Here is a 20994-nt window from a genome sequence, read left to right as displayed (position 1 = left end):
CCAGCGTAGCGCATGCGCGAAGTCAAATCCAGCTTAACTCGAAAACAACCTTGTCGGCACGGAAAACATCAAAGGAGAAATTCGAATAAAAAATGATACAATGATTTCACACAACAGGCCAGCTATTAGCCTCTCGATTGACAAGAGTTTCATCGCCCTCCATTCATTATAACCAATGTCATCGTGCCCTAAAGAATCAACAAATCAGCTTGCTTATCTCTGCTTACCCTAGGCAAAAAATGCTCATCTTTGAACTCAATCATGACATTGACCTAGTGAACGCCTACACCAAGTTTGAACATTCTAGCTTAATTAGAAGGAGAGTTCTTGTGTTCCAAAGTCCCGGCCCTTCAAATTGCTTCTATTTTTCATTTTCAATTCAAAATGGTGACCATCACGTGACCGAAATCAAAATTCTGATCCGATAGATTTTTAGGTATTCCTTCCAGGATTCCGAAAATATGACGCCCGAGTCTGTAAGTAAAATAGCAAAAAAGCCTTTTTGATTTTTCACGTTTAAAGATGGTGGCACTTCCGGTTCGATCGACAAACTCCATATTTTGTGTACGAATCAGTAATTACTTGTCTAGTATCGAATTTTTTTTTTAGGTCATTCTGACCTATATTTCGACGATTTTTTTGAAAACTTTGATCCTTAATTTCACCAAGGGGAGATAATTTAGAAAATTTCCAAGGACATCATTGAAGTCGCATTGGCAAGATCTACTAACATTCTAAATTTCACGAAAATCGCACAACTATTAAAGAAGTTGTCAAATTGGTAATAACTTCCGGTTCGAAATGACAGCGACGAATTTTCGAAATGCCAAAATCCGAAATTGCAGATTTGAAGTAAATGTTTCAAGATACTCAAAGAAAAAAGAATTAGTAAAATAGGTCAAATAGTCACAGAGTTACAGCATTGTAGGTCAAATGCATTCCTTCGTAAAATTCGGTGATTTCGGATTCGTAAAACGTTTTGAAAATATATTTAATCAACAGCCACCACCCATTTTTGGGGGGATAGGTAAAAGTTTCAGAACGATCCTATGGTTAGATTCTGAGAAATCCGATTTGTGGACAAAACACAAAAAAAAAATAACAATAATAATCTTAACAGAAACAATAAGCTTTCATATGTAATATGAAAGCTTAATAATATTAATCTTAGTAATAACAATAGCCTTTCACCGAAGGTGAAAGCCTAACTAGAATTGCGCGCAATGCTGAAGGCTTTCACTGTCGCCAAGGCGTCACACGATCGCCAGATGCATGACAAAAGACTATCCCCACCACTCCCCCACCCCCAAAAACCCCACACTCTAGCATAACTAAGATAATGACCCCTAAACATGCTCCAACTCGTAAAAATACGCCGTTTTCAATTTTCGATCTCTTTTTTCGGCTACCCCACACATTTCAAAAAATGATACAGTGGTTCCACACAACAGAGTACCCATTAGTCTCTCGACTGAGAAAGTTTTAAAAAAAGCTTTCTGGGCGTTTCCGAGAAACATGCGTCTAAAGTTGTTCGAAATCGCAAAATACCTTACTTTTCAAAGTCACACATCTTTTTTAGTTTTTGATAGAAACTTGTCGCTTTAGTACCACCCGATAGACAATTCAATTGGCTATTAAATGATATAAAACTTTAACTAATCGGCAAAAACGCAATTGATACATCGCAATTTCCGCACAGGTACCCATATTTCTAAATTTTGTCAAAGTTCGGATACATTTCTTGACTACTTCCGGTGATTAGAGGATTTTCATTTATAGTTCATGGACTGGTTTGGTCCTTTGACTTCATATTCCTGAAGTTTCAGAAAGATCGTTGGAGCCGTTTTAAAAAAATAAGAACTCTACGATTTGACCAAAATTCGAAAAAAAGTGAAAAATCAAAGTTAACATTTCAGAATTGTTTTTATATCGTTAAAATCGGATCTTCGCCAGCTATCCAAAAATGTAATCATAATATAAAAATTCCAAAAAATAAAAATTTTACAAAAATTTTGAAAATTTTCCAATATTCATCCAGAAAATGAAAGCGACAAAGTTTCTAAATTCGACGTTTTTGAATTGCTATCTGCTCAGAAATGTATCCAGCTATCCAAAAATGTAACTATCTGAAACATCGATTAAGAATTAACAGACTTATGGCCCATTTTCAATTTTCGTGCACGTTAAAGATTCTACAAAAGCCGGACCGTTTAGAAATGTCATTTTATATTTAAGCACTAATACATCAAACAGCTAAGTCGATTCCAGAGTTTCAATACATTCGTTCAAATAGTTTCTGAGATTTAGTCTCCCCCATTTTAGTTACACGTATAACGCGTTTTGTAATTGGTTTTTGGTAAAACCAATTACCTACTAGAATTGCGCGCAATGCTGAAGGCTTTCACGGTCGCAAAGGCGTCACACGATCGCTAGATATATGACAAAAGACTATCCCCACCACTCCCCCCCCCCCAAAAAAAAAAACCACACTCTAGCATAACTCAGATATTGACCCCTAAACATTCTCCAACTCGTAAAAATACGCTGTTTTCAATTTTCGATCTCTTTTTTGGGCTACCCATGACAATTAGAAAAATTGTACAAGGGTTTCACACAATACACTACCCAGTAGAATCTCGATTGAGCAAGTTTGAAAGAAATCATTGGCGGCTTTTCCGAGAAAAGTAATTATATAACTGTTAAATTAAACAACGGATAACTCCTACCTCTTAAAATGATTTAATAATTAGTAAATAATTATTATTATCTAATGATTGTTGTTTTGTGACATATATAGTGTAACCAATATATACATTGTACTTTTATAATCAATATGATACTGTGCATTAGTCGTGTTTCTGTTCTTATGAATTTAATTTCTTCATGCAAAATTTGTAAATCGCCAGTAGGAATAAATGTCTCTTATATAGATACATTATGCTGGCTGGAAATTACACGGTAGGCTAGCCTTGGGGACTGTTTGTAAATCGCCAGTAGGAATAAATGTTTCTTATATAGATACATTATGCTGGCTGGAATTTGCACGGTAGGCTACAGCCTTTGGGACTGCTCTGTATCATACGGTCTGTCATTGAGTCAACTGTCTGGGTTTCGATTCCCCAGTTGAACGTGACAAGGAGTATGTCGCATGTCTAAACTCGTGTATTTTCTCAGGGTCCTCCGGTTTCCTTCAACTGCTAAAGACCCCTACGCGGAAACGAATTGTTGAAATAAAAAAAAAATAAATCAATGAAATATCGCCAATTTTCTGGTTTCCTGCAGGTAAAAGATTTGACGTCACTAATACAGATAGAGTTTTTTTCCCAAACAACGTCATGCCTTTTATCATAGGTGCAATATTCGATACTACTGCAACCGCTTAACAAATTGGACTTTCTTATAAACAGCGCGAACCGTCGATTTCTGTCCAGATGATTACCGGTATAAGATAAATTTGACAAAGAAGCAACAATATTAATTCAAAGACTAATTATTACACACAGCTATCAACTATTTCTATTACAGGGTCACTATACCCATATTTTGGATAGAAGAAAACACTCATAGTTGAAATAATTTTAGTTCAAATATCATCACTGATAGAAGCACTCTTGAATTGGCTCTATACGTTGACAAAACGTACAGATTGTATCCCCTCTTTATGTTTCGCTTAACAATGAAAGGTGCCGTGTTCAATTTTCGATCCCTTTGTTCTGCTACTCCTGAAATTTGGAACTGTTGTTCAATGGTTTTATATATAACACTACTGATAGGCCTCTCTGTAGAAGAAGTTCCAAAAAAGAATTATTTTGACTTTTCGAGAAATAGGCCTCTAAAAATGCTCCAAATCGTAAAAATACGACGTTTTCGATTTTTGATCTCTGTTTTCGGCTACCCATGACAATTAGAGAAATTGTACAATGTGTTCACAAGATACACTACTCATTAGACTCTCGACTGAGAAAGTTTTAAAAAAATTGTAGGTGGCGTTTCCGAGAAACATGCGTCTAAATTTGCTCGAAATCGCAAAATACCTTACTTTTCAAAGTCACATAACTTTTTTAGTTTTTGATAGAAACTTGTCGCTGAAGAAACATCTGATAGACAATTCAATTGGCTATTAAACGATATAAAACTTTAACTAAACGACAAGAACCCTGTTGATACATCGCATTTTCCGCGCAGACACCCATTTTTCACAATTTTGTCAAAGTTTGGATACCTTTCTTGACTACTTCCGGTGATTAGGGGATTTTCATTTATAGTTCATGGACTGGTCTGGTCCTTCGACTTCATATTCCTGAAGTTTCAGAAAAATCGTTGGAGCCGTTTTAAAAAAATAAGAACTCTACGATTTGACCAAAATGCGAAAAAAAGTGAAAAATCAAAGTCAATATTTCAGAAAAAAATTTATATTGTTGAAATCGGATTGATGTCAGCTATCCAAAAATATAACTGAAATTTAAAAATTCCCAAAAATAAAAAAATTGAAAAATTTTGAAAATTTTCCATTTTTCACCAAAAAAATTAGAGCAACAAAAGTTCTAATTTCCACAGTTTTGAACTGCTATCTGCTCAGAAATGTCTCCAGCTATCCAAAAATGTAAATATCTGGAGAATCCATTGAGAATTAAGAGAATAATGGCCGATTTTCAATTTTCGTGCACGTTAAAGATTTGACGCATTTCCGCTATGCGCACAAATTTCGAAATAGCTTTAAGCAGTAGCTGCACACCACTTTTCCGACAGAAAATCAAATTTCAAACCTCTATCTCTTATAGTTGCTGAGATCTAGCTTCCCCCAAGAAAAAAAATAATAATAACTAGATCTGCATAGCAGATATCAAAGCTTTCATATAAACTTCAAAAGGGGTTATTAGAATCTATGAATCATCAACCACTCTGACGGATGTAGAAAGGAATATATTGTTACTAAATCTGTTGTACTGTTTCTTGTTATGGTAAAGAAAACATGAATACAACTATGAGATTTGTATAGAATTGGCATTAATCAATATATTACCAATATTAAATTCCGAAAATCGTTTTTTTGCTAAAACTTTTTTTTTTTTAATCGGATCAAAATGGGAGTAAGGCACAGAGTCCGGGGTGGTAATGGGCGTATTGTGTCCAAATTTCATGGTTTTCGGACAATCGGTGCCGGTGTCACGGCGAAATTCCACTTTTTTCCCCTCATGGAAGCCGTAAATTGACTTGAAGCCAGGGTCCTTGAAGTTGTACAGCTGCTCCCGGTGACCGATATTTATTTAACGGGGAATAAGTGATAATTCATATTATAGCAGTAAATAATTAAAATATTTCATAGGGATTATAATAATATCTATATCTTGTCTGGGTACAGGGTTAAAACCAATATTAAATTCCGAAAATCGTTTTTTTGCTAAAACTCTTTTTTTTTAATGGGATCAAAATGGGGGTAAGGCACAGAGTCCGGGGTGGTAATGGACGTATTGTGTCCAAATTTCATGGTTTTCGGACAATCGGTGCCGGTGTCACGGCGAAATTCCACTTTTTTCCCCTCATGGAAAAGAACAAACGACATGAACGAATGCAGGTATCACCTTGAAATTTTCAGGGTACCTAGGTACCAACGTGAAAAGTTGCTCGCCGGAATTTAGTACTCATGGTACCTTTGGTTCCAGCGTAGCGCATGCGCGAAGTCAAATCCAGCTAAACTCGAAAACAACCTTGTCGGCACGGAAAACATCAAAGGAGAAATTCGAATAAAAAATGATACAATGATTTCACACAACAGGCCAGCTATTAGCCTCTCGATTGACAAGAGTTTCATCGCCCTCCATTCATTATAACCAATGTCATCGTGCCCTAAAGAATCAACAAATCAGCTTGCTTATCTCTGCTTACCCTAGGCAAAAAATGCTCATCTTTGAACTCAATCATGACATTGACCTAGTGAACGCCTACACCAAGTTTGAACATTCTAGCTTAATTAGAAGGAGAGTTCTTGTGTTCCAAAGTCCCGGCCCTTCAAATTGCTTCTATTTTTCATTTTCAATTCAAAATGGTGACCATCACGTGACCGAAATCAAAATTCTGATCCGATAGATTTTTAGGTATTCCTTCAAGGATTCCGAAAATATGACGCCCGAGTCTGTAAGTAAAATAGCAAAAAAGCCTTTTTGATTTTTCACGTTTAAAGATGGTGGCACTTCCGGTTCGATCGACAAACTCCATATTTTGTGTACGAATCAGTAATTACTTGTCTAGTATCGAATTTTTTTTTTAGGTCATTCTGACCTATATTTCGACGATTTTTTTTAAAACTTTGATCCTTAATTTCACCAAGGGGAGATAATTTAGAAAATTTCCAAGGACATCATTGAAGTCGCATTGGCAAGATCTACTAACATTCTAAATTTCACGAAAATCGCACAACTATTAAAGAAGTTGTCAAATTGGTAATAACTTCCGGTTCGAAATGACAGCGACGAATTTTCGAAATGCCAAAATCCGAAATTGCAGATTTAAAGTAAAGGTTTCAAGATACTCAAAGAAAAAAGAATTAGTAAAATAGGTCAAATAGTCACAGAGTTACAGCATTGTAGGTCAAATGCATTCCTTCGTAAAATTCGGTGATTTCGGATTCGTAAAACGTTTTGAAAATGTATTTAATCAACAGCCACCACCCATTTTTGGGGGGATAGGTAAAAGTTTCAGAACGATCCTATGGTTAGATTCTGAGAAATCCGATTTGTGGACAAAACACAAAAAAAAAATTACAATAATAATCTTAACAGAAACAATAAGCTTTCATATGTAATATGAAAGCTTAATAATATTAATCTTAGTAATAACAATAGCCTTTCACCGAAGGTGAAAGCCTAACTAGAATTGCGCGCAATGCTGAAGGCTTTCACGGTCGCAAAGGCGTCACACGATCGCCAGATATATGACAAAAGACTATCCACACCACTCCCGCCCCCCCCCCCCCCAAAAAAAATAAAAAACACACTCTAGCATAACTCAGATATTGACCCCTAAACATGCTCCAACTCGTAAAAATACGCTGTTTTCAATTTTCGATCTCTTTTTTGGGCTACCCATGACAATTAGAAAAATTGTACAAGGGTTTCACACAATACACTATCCAGTAGAATCTCGATTGAGCAAGTTTGAAAGAAATCATTGGCGGCTTTTCCGAGAAAAGTAATTATATAACTGTTAAATTAAACAACGGATAACTCCTACCTCTTAAAATGATTTATATAATTAGTAAATAATTATTATTATCTAATGATTGGTGTTTTGTGACATATATAATGTAACCAATATATACATTGTACTTTTATAATCAATATGATACTGTGCATTAGTCGTGTTTCTGTTCTCATGAATTGAATTTCTTCATGCAATATTTGTAAATCGCCAGTAGGAATAAATGTCTCTTATTTAGATACATTATGCTGGCTGGAAATTACACAGTAGGCTAGCCTTGGGGACTGTTTGTAAATCGCCAGTAGGAATAAATGTTTCTTATATAGATTCATTATGCTGGCTGGAATTTGCACGGTAGGCTAGCCTTTGGGACTGCTCTGTATCATACCCTCTGTCATTGAGTTAACTGGCGGGGTTTCGATTCCTCGTTTGTACCTTACAAGGAGTAGGGTCGCCTGTCCAAGCTCGTGGTTTTTCTCCGGGTCCTCCGGTTTCCTCCCACTGCTAATGACTCCTACGCGCAAGCGAATTATTAAAATAATGAACCATATGTTAGTCCCGAAATGACGTCTAAACTAGTCTTCTTTTATATAGAATTCCAACCGCCAAGGGATCTTTTACGGTCACACCAATGTGTACACGGGACTTCGGAATCGCGTTCATGTCAGCTACTCAAATATGTAACTGGTTCAAAAATTGATTGAATATTCAATGAAATATCGCCAATTTTCTGGTTTCGTGCACGTTAAAGAATTGACGTCACTAATAAAAATTTAAGTTTAATTAGAGATAGAGTCCATGCTCAAACAACGTCATGCCTTTTATCACAGGTGCAATATTCGATACCACTGTACGATACTACTGCAAACGATTAATAAATTGAACTTTCTTATAAACAGCGCGAGCCGTCGATTTCTGTCCAGATGATTACCGGTATAAGATAATTTTGACACAGAAGCAACAATATTAATTCAAAGGCTAATTATTACACACAGCAATCAACTATTTCTGTTACAGGGTCACTAAACCCATATTTTGGAAAGAAGAAAACACTCATAGTTGAAATAATTTCAGTTCAAATATCATCACTGATAAAAGCACTCTTGAATAGACTCTATACGTTGACAAAACGTACAGATTGTATCCCCTACTTATGTTTCGCTTAACAATGAAAGGTGCCGTGTTCAATTTTCGATCCCTTTGTTCTGCTACTCCTGAAATTTGGAACTGTTGTATAATGGTTTTATATATAACACTACTGATAGGCCTCTCTGTAGAAGAAGTTTCAAAAAAATATTATGTTGACTTTTCGAGAAATAGACCTCTAAAAATGCTCCAAATCGTAAAAATACGACGTTTTCGATTTTCGATCTCATTTTTCGGCTACCCCTGACATTTCAAAAAATGATACAGTGGTTTCTCACAACAGAGTACCCATTTATCTCTCGATTGAGAAAGTTTTTAAAAAATCGTTGGGAGACTTTCCGAGAAACATGCGTCTAAAGTTGCTCGAAATCGCAAAATACCTTACTTTTCAAAGTCACATAACTTTTTAAATTTTTGATAGAAACATGCCGCTTTAGTACCATCCGATAGACAATTCAATTGGCTATTAAACGATATAAAACTTTAACTAATCGACATGAAGACAATTGATACATCGCATTTTCCGCACAGGCACCCATTTTTCACAATTTTGTCAAAGTTTGGATAAATGTCTTGACTACTTCCGGTGATTAGAGGATTTTCATTTATAGTTCATGAACTAGTTTGGACCTTCGACTTCATATTCTATAAATTTTAGAAAAATCGTTGGAGCCGTTTTAAAAAAATAAGAACTCTACGATTTGACCAAAATGCGAAAAAAAGTGAAAAATCAAAATCAACATTTCAGAACAAAACTTATATTGTTGGAATCGGATTGATGTCAGCTATCCAAAAATATAACTGAAATTTCAAAATTCCAAAAAATAAAAAAAATAGAAAATTTTGAAAATTTTCCATTTTTCACCAAAAAAATGAGAGCGACAAAGTTTCTAAATTCCACAGTTTTGAACTGCTATCGGTTAAGAAATGTCTCCAGCTATTCAAAAATGTAAATATCTGAAGAATCCATTGAGAATTAAGAGAATAAGAGCCGATTTTCAATTTCCGTGCACGTTAAAGATTTGACGCATTTCCGATATGCGCACAAATTTCATTTTACATTTAAGCACTAGCCACCACCCATTTTCACTGGAGAAAACCAAACTTCAGACCTCTATCTCTTATAGTTCCTGAGATATAGCTTCCCCCCCCCAAAAAATAATAAGAATAATAATACCTAGTAAAAACAATAGTCTTTCACCGAAGGTGAAAGCCTAACTAGAATTGCGCGCAATGCTGAAGGCTTTCACGATCGCAAAGGCGTCACACGATCGCCAGATATATGACAAAAGACTATCCCCACCACTCCCCCCCCCCCCCAAATAAAAATAAAAATAAAAAACACACTCTAGCATAACTCAGATATTGACCCCTAAACATGCTCCAACTCGTAAAAATACGCTGTTTTCAATTTTCGATCTCTTTTTTGGGCTACCCATGACAATTAGAAAAATTGTACAAGGGTTTCACACAATACACTACCCAGTAGAATCTCGATTGAGCAAGTTTGAAAGAAATCATTGGCGGCTTTTCCGAGAAAAGTAATTATATAACTGTTAAATTAAACAACGGATAACTCCTACCTCTTAAAATGATTTATATAATTAGTAAATAATTATTATTATCTAATGATTGGTGTTTTGTGACATATATAGTGTAACCAATATATACATTGTACTTTTATAATCAATATGATACTGTGCATTAGTCGTGTTTCTGTTCTTATGAATTGAATTTCTTCATGCAATATTTGTAAATCGCCAGTAGGAATAAATGTCTCTTATATAGATACATTATGCTGGCTGGAAATTACACGGTAGGCTAGCCTTGGGGACTGTTCGTAAATCGCCAGTAGGAATAAATGTTTCTTATATAGATTCATTATGCTGGCTGGAATTTGCACGGTAGACTAGCCTTTGGGACTGCGCTGTATCATACCGTCTGTCATTGAGTTAACTGGCGGGGTTTCGATTCCTCGGTTGTACCTTACAAGGAGTAGGGTCGCCTGTCCAAGCTCGTGGTTTTTCTCCGGGTCCTCCGGTTTCCTCCCACTGCTAATGACTCCTACGCGCAAGCGAATTATTAAAATAATGAACCATATGTTAGTCCCGAAATGACCTCTAAACATGCTCGTACCGCGGCGCTAGTCTTCTTTTATATAGAATTCCAACCGCCAAGGGATCTTTTACGGTCAGACCAATGTGTACACGGGACTTCGGAATCGCGTTCATGTCAGCTACTCAAATATGTAACTGGTTCAAAAATTGATTGAATATTCAATGAAATATCGCCAATTTTCTGGTTTCGTGCACGTTAAAGATTTGACGTCACTAATAAAAATTTAAGTTTAATTAGAGATAGAGTCCATGCTCAAACAACGTCATGCCTTTTATCACAGGTGCAATATTCGATACCACTGTACGATACTACTGTAAACGATTAATAAATTGAACTTTCTTATAAACAGCGCAAGCCGTCGATTTCTGTCCAGATGATTACCGGTATAAGATAATTTTGACACAGAAGCAACAATATTAATTCAAAGGCTAATTATTACACACAGCAATCAACTATTTCTGTTACAGGGTCACTAAACCCATATTTTGGAAAGAAGAAAACACTCATAGTTGAAATAATTTCAGTTCAAATATCATCACTGATAAAAGCACTCTTGAATAGACTCTATACGTTGACAAAACGTACAGATTGTATCCCCTACTTATGTTTCGCTTAACAATGAAAGGTGCCGTGTTCAATTTTCGATCCCTTTGTTCTGCTACTCCTGAAATTTGGAACTGTTGTACAAGGGTTTTATATATAACACTACTGATAGGCCTCTCTGTAGAAGAAGTTTCAAAAAAATATTATGTTGACTTTTCGAGAAATAGACCTCTAAAAATGCTCCAAATCGTAAAAATACGACGTTTTCGATTTTCGATCTCATTTTTCGGCTACCCCTGACATTTCAAAAAATGATACAGTGGTTTCTCACAACAGAGTACCCATTTATCTCTCGATTGAGAAAGTTTTTAAAAAATCGTTGGGAGACTTTCCGAGAAACATGCGTCTAAATTTGCTCGAAATCGCAAAATACCTTACTTTTCAAAGTCACATAACTTTTTAAATTTTTGATAGAAACATGCCGCTTTAGTACCATCCGATAGACAATTCAATTGGCTATTAAACGATATAAAACTTTAACTAATCGACATGAACACAATTGATACATCGCATTTTCCGCACAGGCACCCATTTTTCACAATTTTGTCAAAGTTTGGATAAATGTCTTGACTACTTCCGGTGATTAGAGGATTTTCATTTATAGTTCATGAACTAGTTTGGACCTTCGACTTCATATTCTATAAATTTTAGAAAAATCGTTGGAGCCGTTTTAAAAACTCTACGATTTGACCAAAATGCGAAAAAAAGTGAAAAATCAAAGTCAACATTTCAGAACAAAACTTATATTGTTGGAATCGGATTGATGTCAGCTATCCAAAAATATAACTGAAATTTCAAAATTCCCAAAAATAAAAAAAAATAGAAAATTTTGAAAATTTTCCATTTTTCACCAAAAAAATGAGAGCGACAAAGTTTCTAAATTCCACAGTTTTGAACTGCTATCGGTTAAGAAATGTCTCCAGCTATCCAAAAATGTAAATATCTGAAGAATCCATTGAGAATTAAGAGAATAAGAGCCGATTTTCAATTTCCGTGCACGTTAAAGATTTGACGCATTTCCGCTATGCGCACACATTTCATTTTACATTTAAGCACTAGCCACCACCCATTTTCAAGGGAGAAAACCAAACTTCAGACCTCTATCTCTTATAGTTCCTGAGATATAGCTTCCCCCAAAAAAAAAATAATAAGAATAATAATACCTAGTAAAAACAATAGTCTTTCACCGAAGGTGAAAGCCTAACTAGAATTGCGCGCAATGCTGAAGGCTTTCACGGTCGCAAAGGCGTCACACGATCGCCAGATATATGACAAAAGACTATCCCCACCACTCCCGCCCCCCCCCAAAAAAAATAAAAAACACACTCTAGCATAACTCAGATATTGACCCCTAAACATGCTCCAACTCGTAAAAATACGCTGTTTTCAATTTTCGATCTCTTTTTTGGGCTACCCATGACAATTAGAAAAATTGTACAAGGGTTTCACACAATACACTACCCAGTAGAATCTCGATTGAGCAAGTTTGAAAGAAATCATTGGCGGCTTTCCCGAGAAAAGTAATTATATAACTGTTAAATTAAACAACGGATAACTCCTACCTCTTAAAATGATTTTTATAATTAGTAAATAATTATTATTATCTAATGATTGTTGTTTTGTGACATATATAGTGTAACCAATATATACATTGTACTTTTATAATCAATATGATACTGTGCATTAGTCGTGTTTCTGTTCTTATGAATTTAATTTCTTCATGCAAAATTTGTAAATCGCCAGTAGGAATAAATGTCTCTTATATAGATACATTATGCTGGCTGGAAATTACACGGTAGGCTATCCTTGGCGACTGTTTGTAAATTGCAAGTAGGAAGAAATGTTTCTTATATAGATACATTATGCTGGCTGGAATTTGCACGGTAGGCTACAGCCTTTGGGACTGCGCTGTATCATACGGTCTGTTATTGAGTCAACTGGCTGGGTTTCGATTCCCCAGTTGAACGTGACAAGGAGTATTGTCGCATGTCTAAACTCGTGTGTTTTCTCCGGGTCCTCCGGTTTCCTTCAACTGCTAAAGACCCCTACGCGGAAGCGAATTGTTGAAATAAAAAAAAAATAAATCAATGAAATATCGCCAATTTTCTGGTTTCCTGCAACGTAAAAGATTTGATGTCACTAATACAGATAGAGTTTTTTTCCCAAACAACGTCATGCCTTTTATCATAGGTGCAATATTCGATACTACTGCAACCGCTTAACAAATTGGACTTTCTTATAAACAGCGCGAGCCGTCGATTTCTGTCCAGATGATTACCGGTATAAGATAAATTTGACAAAGAAGCAACAATATTAATTCAAAGACTAATTATTACACACAGCTATCAACTATTTCTATTACAGGGTCACTATACCCATATTTTGGATAGAAGAAAACACTCATAGTTGAAATAATTTTAGTTCAGATATCATCACTGATAGAAGCACTCTTGAATTGGCTCTATACGTTGACAAAACGTACAGATTGTATCCCCTCTTTATGTTTCGCTTAACAATGAAAGGTGCCGTGTTCAATTTTCGATCCCTTTGTTCTGCTACTCCTGAAATTTGGAACTGTTGTACAATGGTTTTATATATAACACTACTGATAGGCCTCTCTGTAGAAGAAGTTCCAAAAAAGAATTATTTTGACTTTTCGAGAAATAGGCCTCTAAAAATGCTCCAAATCGTAAAAATACGACGTTTTCGATTTTTGATCTCTGTTTTCGGCTACCCATGACAATTAGAGAAATTGTACAATGTGTTCACAAGATACACTACTCATTAGACTCTCGACTGAGAAAGTTTTAAAAAAATTGTAGGTGGCGTTTCCGAGAAACATGCGTCTAAATTTGCTCGAAATCGGAAAATACCTTACTTTTCAAAGTCACATAACTTTTTTAGTTTTTGATAGAAACTTGTCGCTGAAGAAACATCTGATAGACAATTCAATTGGCTATTAAACGATATAAAACTTTAACTAAACGACAAGAACCCTGTTGATACATCGCATTTTCCGCGCAGACACCCATTTTTCACAATTTTGTCAAAGTTTGGATACCTTTCTTGACTACTTCCGGTGATTAGGGGATTTTCATTTATAGTTCATGGACTGGTCTGGTCCTTCGACTTCATATTCCTGAAGTTTCAGAAAAATCGTTGGAGCCGTTTTAAAAAAATAAGAACTCTACGATTTGACCAAAATGCGAAAAAAATTGAAAAATCAAAGTCAATATTTCAGAAAAAAATTTATATTGTTGGAATCGGATTGATGTCAGCTATCCATAAATATAACTGAAATTTAAAAATTCCCAAAAATAAAAAAATTGAAAAATTTTGAAAATTTTCCATTTTTCACCAAAAAAATTAGAGCGACAAAAGTTCTAATTTCCACAGTTTTGAACTGCTATCTGCTCAGAAATGTCTCCAGCTATCCAAAAATGTAAATATCTGAAGAATCCATTGAGAATTAAGAGAATAATGACCGATTTTCAATTTTCGTGCACGTTAAAGATTTGACGCATTTCCGCTATGCGCACAAATTTGGAAATAGCTTTAAGCAGTAGCTGCACACCACTTTTCCGACAGAAAATCAAATTTCAAACCTCTATCTCTTATAGTTGCTGAGATCTAGCTTCCCCCAAGAAAAAAAATAATAATAATATTAATCTTAGTAATAACAATAGCCTTTCACCGAAGGTGAAAGCCTAACTAGAATTGCGCGCAATGCTTAAGGCTTTCACTGACGCCAAGGCGTCACACGATCGCCAGATGCATGACAAAAGACTATCCCCACCACTCCCCCACCCCCAAAAACCCCACACTCTAGCATAACTAAAATATTGACCCCTAAACATGCTCCAACTCGTAAAAATACCCCGTTTTCAATTTTCGATCTCTTTTTTCGGCTACCCCAGACATTTCAAAAAATGATACAGTGGTTCCACACAACAGAGTATCCATTAGTCTCTCGACTGAGAAAGTTTTAAAAAAAGCTTTCAGGGCGTTTCCGAGAAACATGCGTCTAAAGTTGTTCGAAATCGCAAAATACCTTACTTTTCAAAGTCACACATCTTTTTTAGTTTTTGATAGAAACTTGTCGCTTTAGTACCACCCGATAGACAATTCAATTGGCTATTAAATGATATAAAACTTTAACTAATCGGCAAAAACGCAATTGATACATCGCAATTTCCGCACAGGTACCCATTTTTCTAAATTTTGTCAAAGTTCGGATACATTTCTTGACTACTTCCGGTGATTAGAGGATTTTAATTTATAGTTCATGGACTGGTTTGGTCCTTTGACTTCATATTCCTGAAGTTTCAGAAAGATCGTTGGAGCCGTTTTAAAAAAATAAGAACTCTACGATTTGACCAAAATTCGAAAAAAAGTGAAAAATCAAAGTTAACATTTCAGAATTGTTTTTATATCGTTAAAATCGTATCTTCGCCAGCTATCCAAAAATGTAATCATAATATAAAAATTCCAAAAAATAAAAATTTTACAAAAATTTTGAAAATTTTCCAATATTCATCCAGAAAATGAAAGCGACAAAGTTTCTAAATTCGACGTTTTTGAATTGCTATCTGCTCAGAAATGTATCCAGCTATCCAAAAATGTAACTATCTGAAACATCGATTAAGAATTAACAGAATTATGGCCCATTTTCAATTTTCGTGCACGTTAAAGATTCTACAAAAGCCGGACCGGTTAGAAATGTCATTTTATATTTAAGCACTAATACATCAAACAGCTAAGTCGATTCCAGAGTTTCAATACATTCGTTAAAATAGTTTCTGAGATTTAGTCTCCCCCATTTTAGTTACACGTATAACGCGTTTTGTAATTGGTTTTTGGTAAAACCAATTACCTACTAGAATTGCGCGCAATGCTGAAGGCTTTCACGGTCGCAAAGGCGTCACACGATCGCCAGATATATGACAAAAGACTATCCCCACCACTCCCCCCCACCCCCCCAAAAAAACCCCACACTCTAGCATAACTCAGATATTGACCCCTAAACATGCTCCAACTCGTAAAAATACGCTGTTTTCAATTTTCGATCTCTTTTTGGGCTACCCATGACAATTAGAAAAATTGTACAAGGGTTTCACACAATACACTACCCAGTAGAATCTCGATTGAGCAAGTTTGAAAGAAATCATTGGCGGCTTTTCCGAGAAAAGTAATTATATAACTGTTAAATTAAACAACGGATAACTCCTACCTCTTAAAATGATTTATATAATTAGTAAATAATTATTATTATCTAATGATTGTTGTTTTGTGACATATATAGTGTAACCAATATATACATTGTACTTTTATAATCAATATGATACTGTGCATTAGTCGTGTTTCTGTTCTTATGAATTTAATTTCTTCATGCAAAATTTGTAAATCGCCAGTAGGAATAAATGTCTCTTATAATAGATACATTATACTGGCTGGAAATTACACGGTAGGCTAGCCTTGGGGACTGTTTGTAAATCGCCAGTAGGAATAAATGTTTCTTATATAGATACATTATGCTGGCTGGAATTTGCACGGTAGGCTACAGCCTTTGGGACTGCGCTGTATCATACGGTCTGTCATTGAGTCAACTGGCTGGGTTTCGATTCCCCAGTTGAACGTGACAAGGAGTATATCGCATGTCTAAACTCGTGTGTTTTCTCCGGGTCCTCCGGTTTCCTTCAACTGCTAAAGACCCCTACGCGTAAGCGAATTGTTGAAATAAAAAAAATAAATCAATGAAATATCGCCAATTTTCTGGTTTCGTGCACGTTAAAGATTTGACGTCACTAATACAGATAGAGTTTTTTCCCAAACAACGTCATGCCTTTTATCATAGGTGCAATATTCGATACTACTGTACGATACTACTGCAACCGCTTAACAAATTGGACTTTCTTATAAACAGCGCTAGCCGTCGATTTCTGTCCAGATGATTACCGGTATAAGATAAATTTGACAAAGAAGCAACAATATTAATTCAAAGACTAATTATTACACACAGCTATCAACTATTTCTGTTACAGGGTCACTAAACACATATTTTGGATAGAAGAAAACACTCATAGTTGAAATAATTTTAGTTCAAATATCATCACTGATAAAAGCACTCTTGAATTGGCTCTATACGTTGACAAAACGTACAGATTGTATCCCCGACTTATGTTTCGCTTACCAATGAAAGGTGCCGTGTTCAATTTTCGATCCCTTTGTTCTGCTACTCCTGAAATTGGGGACTATTGTAAAATCGTTTTATGTATAACCCTACCGATAGGCCTCTCTGTAGAAGAAGTTCCAAAAAAGAATTATGTTGACTTTTCGAGAAATAGGCCTCTAAAAATGCTCCAAATCGTAAAAATACGACGTTTTCGATTTTTGATCTCTGTTTTCGGCTACCCATGACAATTAGAGAAATTGTACAATGTGTTCACAAGATACACTACTCATTAGACTCTCGACTGAGAAAGTTTTAAAAAAATTGTAGGTGGCGTTTCCGAGAAACATGCGTCTAAATTTGCTCGAAATCGCAAAATACCTTACTTTTCAAAGTCACATAACTTTTTTAGTTTTTGATAGAAACTTGTCGCTGAAGAAACATCTGATAGACAATTCAATTGGCTATTAAACGATATAAAACTTTAACTAAACGACAAGAACCCTGTTGATACATCGCATTTTCCGCGCAGACACCCATTTTTCACAATTTTGTCAAAGTTTGGATACCTTTCTTGACTACTTCCGGTGATTAGGGGATTTTCATTTATAGTTCATGAACTAGTTTGGACCTTCGACTTCATATTCTATAAATTTTAGAAAAATCGTTGGAGCCGTTTTAAAAAAATAAGAACTCTACGATTTGACCAAAATGCGAAAAAAAGTGAAAAATCAAAGTCAACATTTCAGAACAAAACTTATATTGTTGGAATCGGATTGATGTCAGCTATCCAAAAATATAACTGAAATTTCAAAATTCCCAAAAATAAAAAAAAATAAAAAATTTTGAAAATTTTCCATTATTCACCAAAAAAATGAGAGCGACAAAGTTTCTAAATTCCACAGTTTTGAACTGCTATCGGTTAAGAAATGTCTCCAGCTATCCAAAAATGTAAATATCTGAAGAATCCATTGAGAATTAAGAGAATAAGAGCCGATTTTCAATTTCCGTGCACGTTAAAGATTTGACGCATTTCCGCTATGCGCACAAATTTCATTTTACATTTAAGCACTAGCCACCACCCATTTTCACGGGAGAAAACCAAACTTCAGACCTCTATCTCTTATAGTTCCTGAGATATAGCTTCCCCCCAAAAAAAAATAATAAGAACTAGATCTGCTAAGCAGATATTAAAGCTTTCATATTCACGGTCAGTTTCTGTCGCATCTCATGAGTTATATAAAGAATCTTAAAAAGGAAAAAGAATTATAACGAGAAACAATTCAACCGGTTCAAATTCTACCTTAATTAAAAACAGAGGTGTTATGTTCCAATGTGATCAGTCAAATTGCTTATTGCTCCTAAATCTACGCAGAAATTCTCAACATCAAACTTAGTCAAGGTAATGACATAATGAATCTATATTTGGAATTTTGTCACTCTCACTTCATTATAACCAAAGTTATCGTGCCCCAAAGAATCAATCAATCAGATTGCTTATCTCTGCTTACTGTAAGCAGACAATGCTCATCTTCGCACTCCTTCATGGCACTGACCTAATGAACGCCTTCACCAAGATTGAACATTCTGCCCCAATAAGAAGGAGAGTTATTTTGTTTCAAATTCTCGACCAATCAAATTGCTCATCGCTCTGCTTATCCAGGGCAGACAATGCTCATTGTCGAACGTATTCAAGGTATTGATGTAATGAAACTATACACCAAGTTTCATCACTCTGACTGAAGTGAAAGTGTCCGAAATCATCAACCAATCTAATTGCTTATCTCTGCTTACCCTAAGCATAAAATGCTCATCTACGAACTCCATGTTTTTAATGTATGGGGATCATGGTGGCTCAGTGATAAGAGACACTGATTAACTAACCAGTAGGTCTTGGGCTCTCTCCCGGGGTTTGACCAGAAAGTCAATTGTACAGGCTTGACTGCCCTTGTTAGCTGTACAGGACAGTAGGTCTGCCCGGTCTGACAGGGAATAGTGTCTAATTGTCAGGATGGGACGAAAAGCAATGTTCAGTGTACACATTGGCGTGCACGTAAGAGATTCCTTGATAGAGTATATCATAATATAGATGTCCGGGCAAAATCTATCTGTTTGTCTTCAATGGTCCAGTCGGTGTATAAAGTAGGACTTTTGCCCTACTCCGTATAAGATTTCAAATCTTTGAAGTTTTAAGATAAGCATACCCGGTCCCTGAAATCTTAAATGGGACTTGCTTTTTCGCCCCTCTGTTCTGTACAGACTGGGCTAATACAGTAAAACATTGTAACAATCTACAGAGAGTAAATTTAACTTGTTGACTAAATAATCTTCAATACTTCCCATTAGCGGTATGTAGTGACAAGGATCGTGACCCAGATGGGATATACTTGAACTTTCTGGACAAGAAACCTGATATCTAATTTGGTATAGCACTAATAAGTTTCATTACATACTAAATTTTTATATGATTGCTTATCGCACTTGGCATTCATACCCATAGGTCCATCTTTAAATTTAAAACTGGTAGAAATCGAGGGTTGAACATGGTATTGCATCGTCACTGTTGTATTATTGCTTATCGCCCTTGACATTGTATTAAAGGCAGTTTTATATTCATAGGGCCAGAACGGTAAATTATAAAAAGTGTAAATTATTACCCAGAGTTGAACATTATTTGTGATTTTGCCTGGTAACGCCAAAACTCGATCATGTACTAAATAATGGCGGCACAGTAAAATTTCTTGATTGTCAAGTTTTTGGTTATAAATAAATAAACCCTCGCGATTTTTTTTTTAGTATGGAATCAAATCTACGGCTATTTCTGTAAAACACATGTTTTTTTTTTCTTTTTCAGGCTTTCGTCGCTTTCGCTGTCTGTTTGACAGTAGCTGCTTCCCAATACATCGATGCTAAAATCGGACACGGTTTCGGACATGGTGTTGGTGTCTTTGGAAACGGAAATGGTAAAGGATTTGGAAGAGGACATGCCGGTGTTGGACATGGTCTTGTTGGTGTAGGAGCTATTGGCAACGGACTCAACCATGGTATTAGACATGGTATCCAAGGAAACCGACTCAGACACGGAATAGTAGCTGTTGGCAAAGTCGGTGTTATTAGTAACGGAATTGGTCATGGTATTGTTGGTAACGGTATCGGACACGGTATTGTTGGAAACGGAATTGGTCATGGTATCGTTGGTAACGGTATCGGACATGGTATCATTGGAAACGGAATCGGACACGGACTTATTGGACATGGAAAGATTGGTAACGGCATTGGGCATGGCATCGTTGGTAACGGTATCGGACACGGTATTGTTGGAAACGGAATTGGTCATGGTATCTTTGGTAACGGTATCGGACATGGTATCATTGGAAACGGAATCGGACACGGACTTATTGGACATGGAAAGATTGGTAACGGCATTGGGCATGACATCGTTGGTAACGGTATCGGACACGGTATTGTTGGACACGGAATTGGTCATGATATCGTTGGTAACGGTATCGGACACGGTATAATTGGAAACGGACTTGTTGGACATGGAAAGATTGGAGCTTACAAACAATCATACAACTACAACGGGTACAACAACGGGCCATACAACCGATACAACAACGGACTATACAAGTACAACCAATACAATAATAAAGGATACAATAGTTACAACGGCCCCTACAATTACAACAACGGTTACAACAATGGCCACAATAACAACGAATATGGGAAGGGATATAACAACTACAATAACAACGGATACG

Source organism: Patella vulgata, chromosome 5 (assembly GCF_932274485.2).
Source record: "Patella vulgata chromosome 5, xgPatVulg1.2, whole genome shotgun sequence".
NCBI lineage: Eukaryota > Metazoa > Mollusca > Gastropoda > Patellidae > Patella > Patella vulgata.
Note: the sequence above shows the minus strand (reverse complement) of the source record.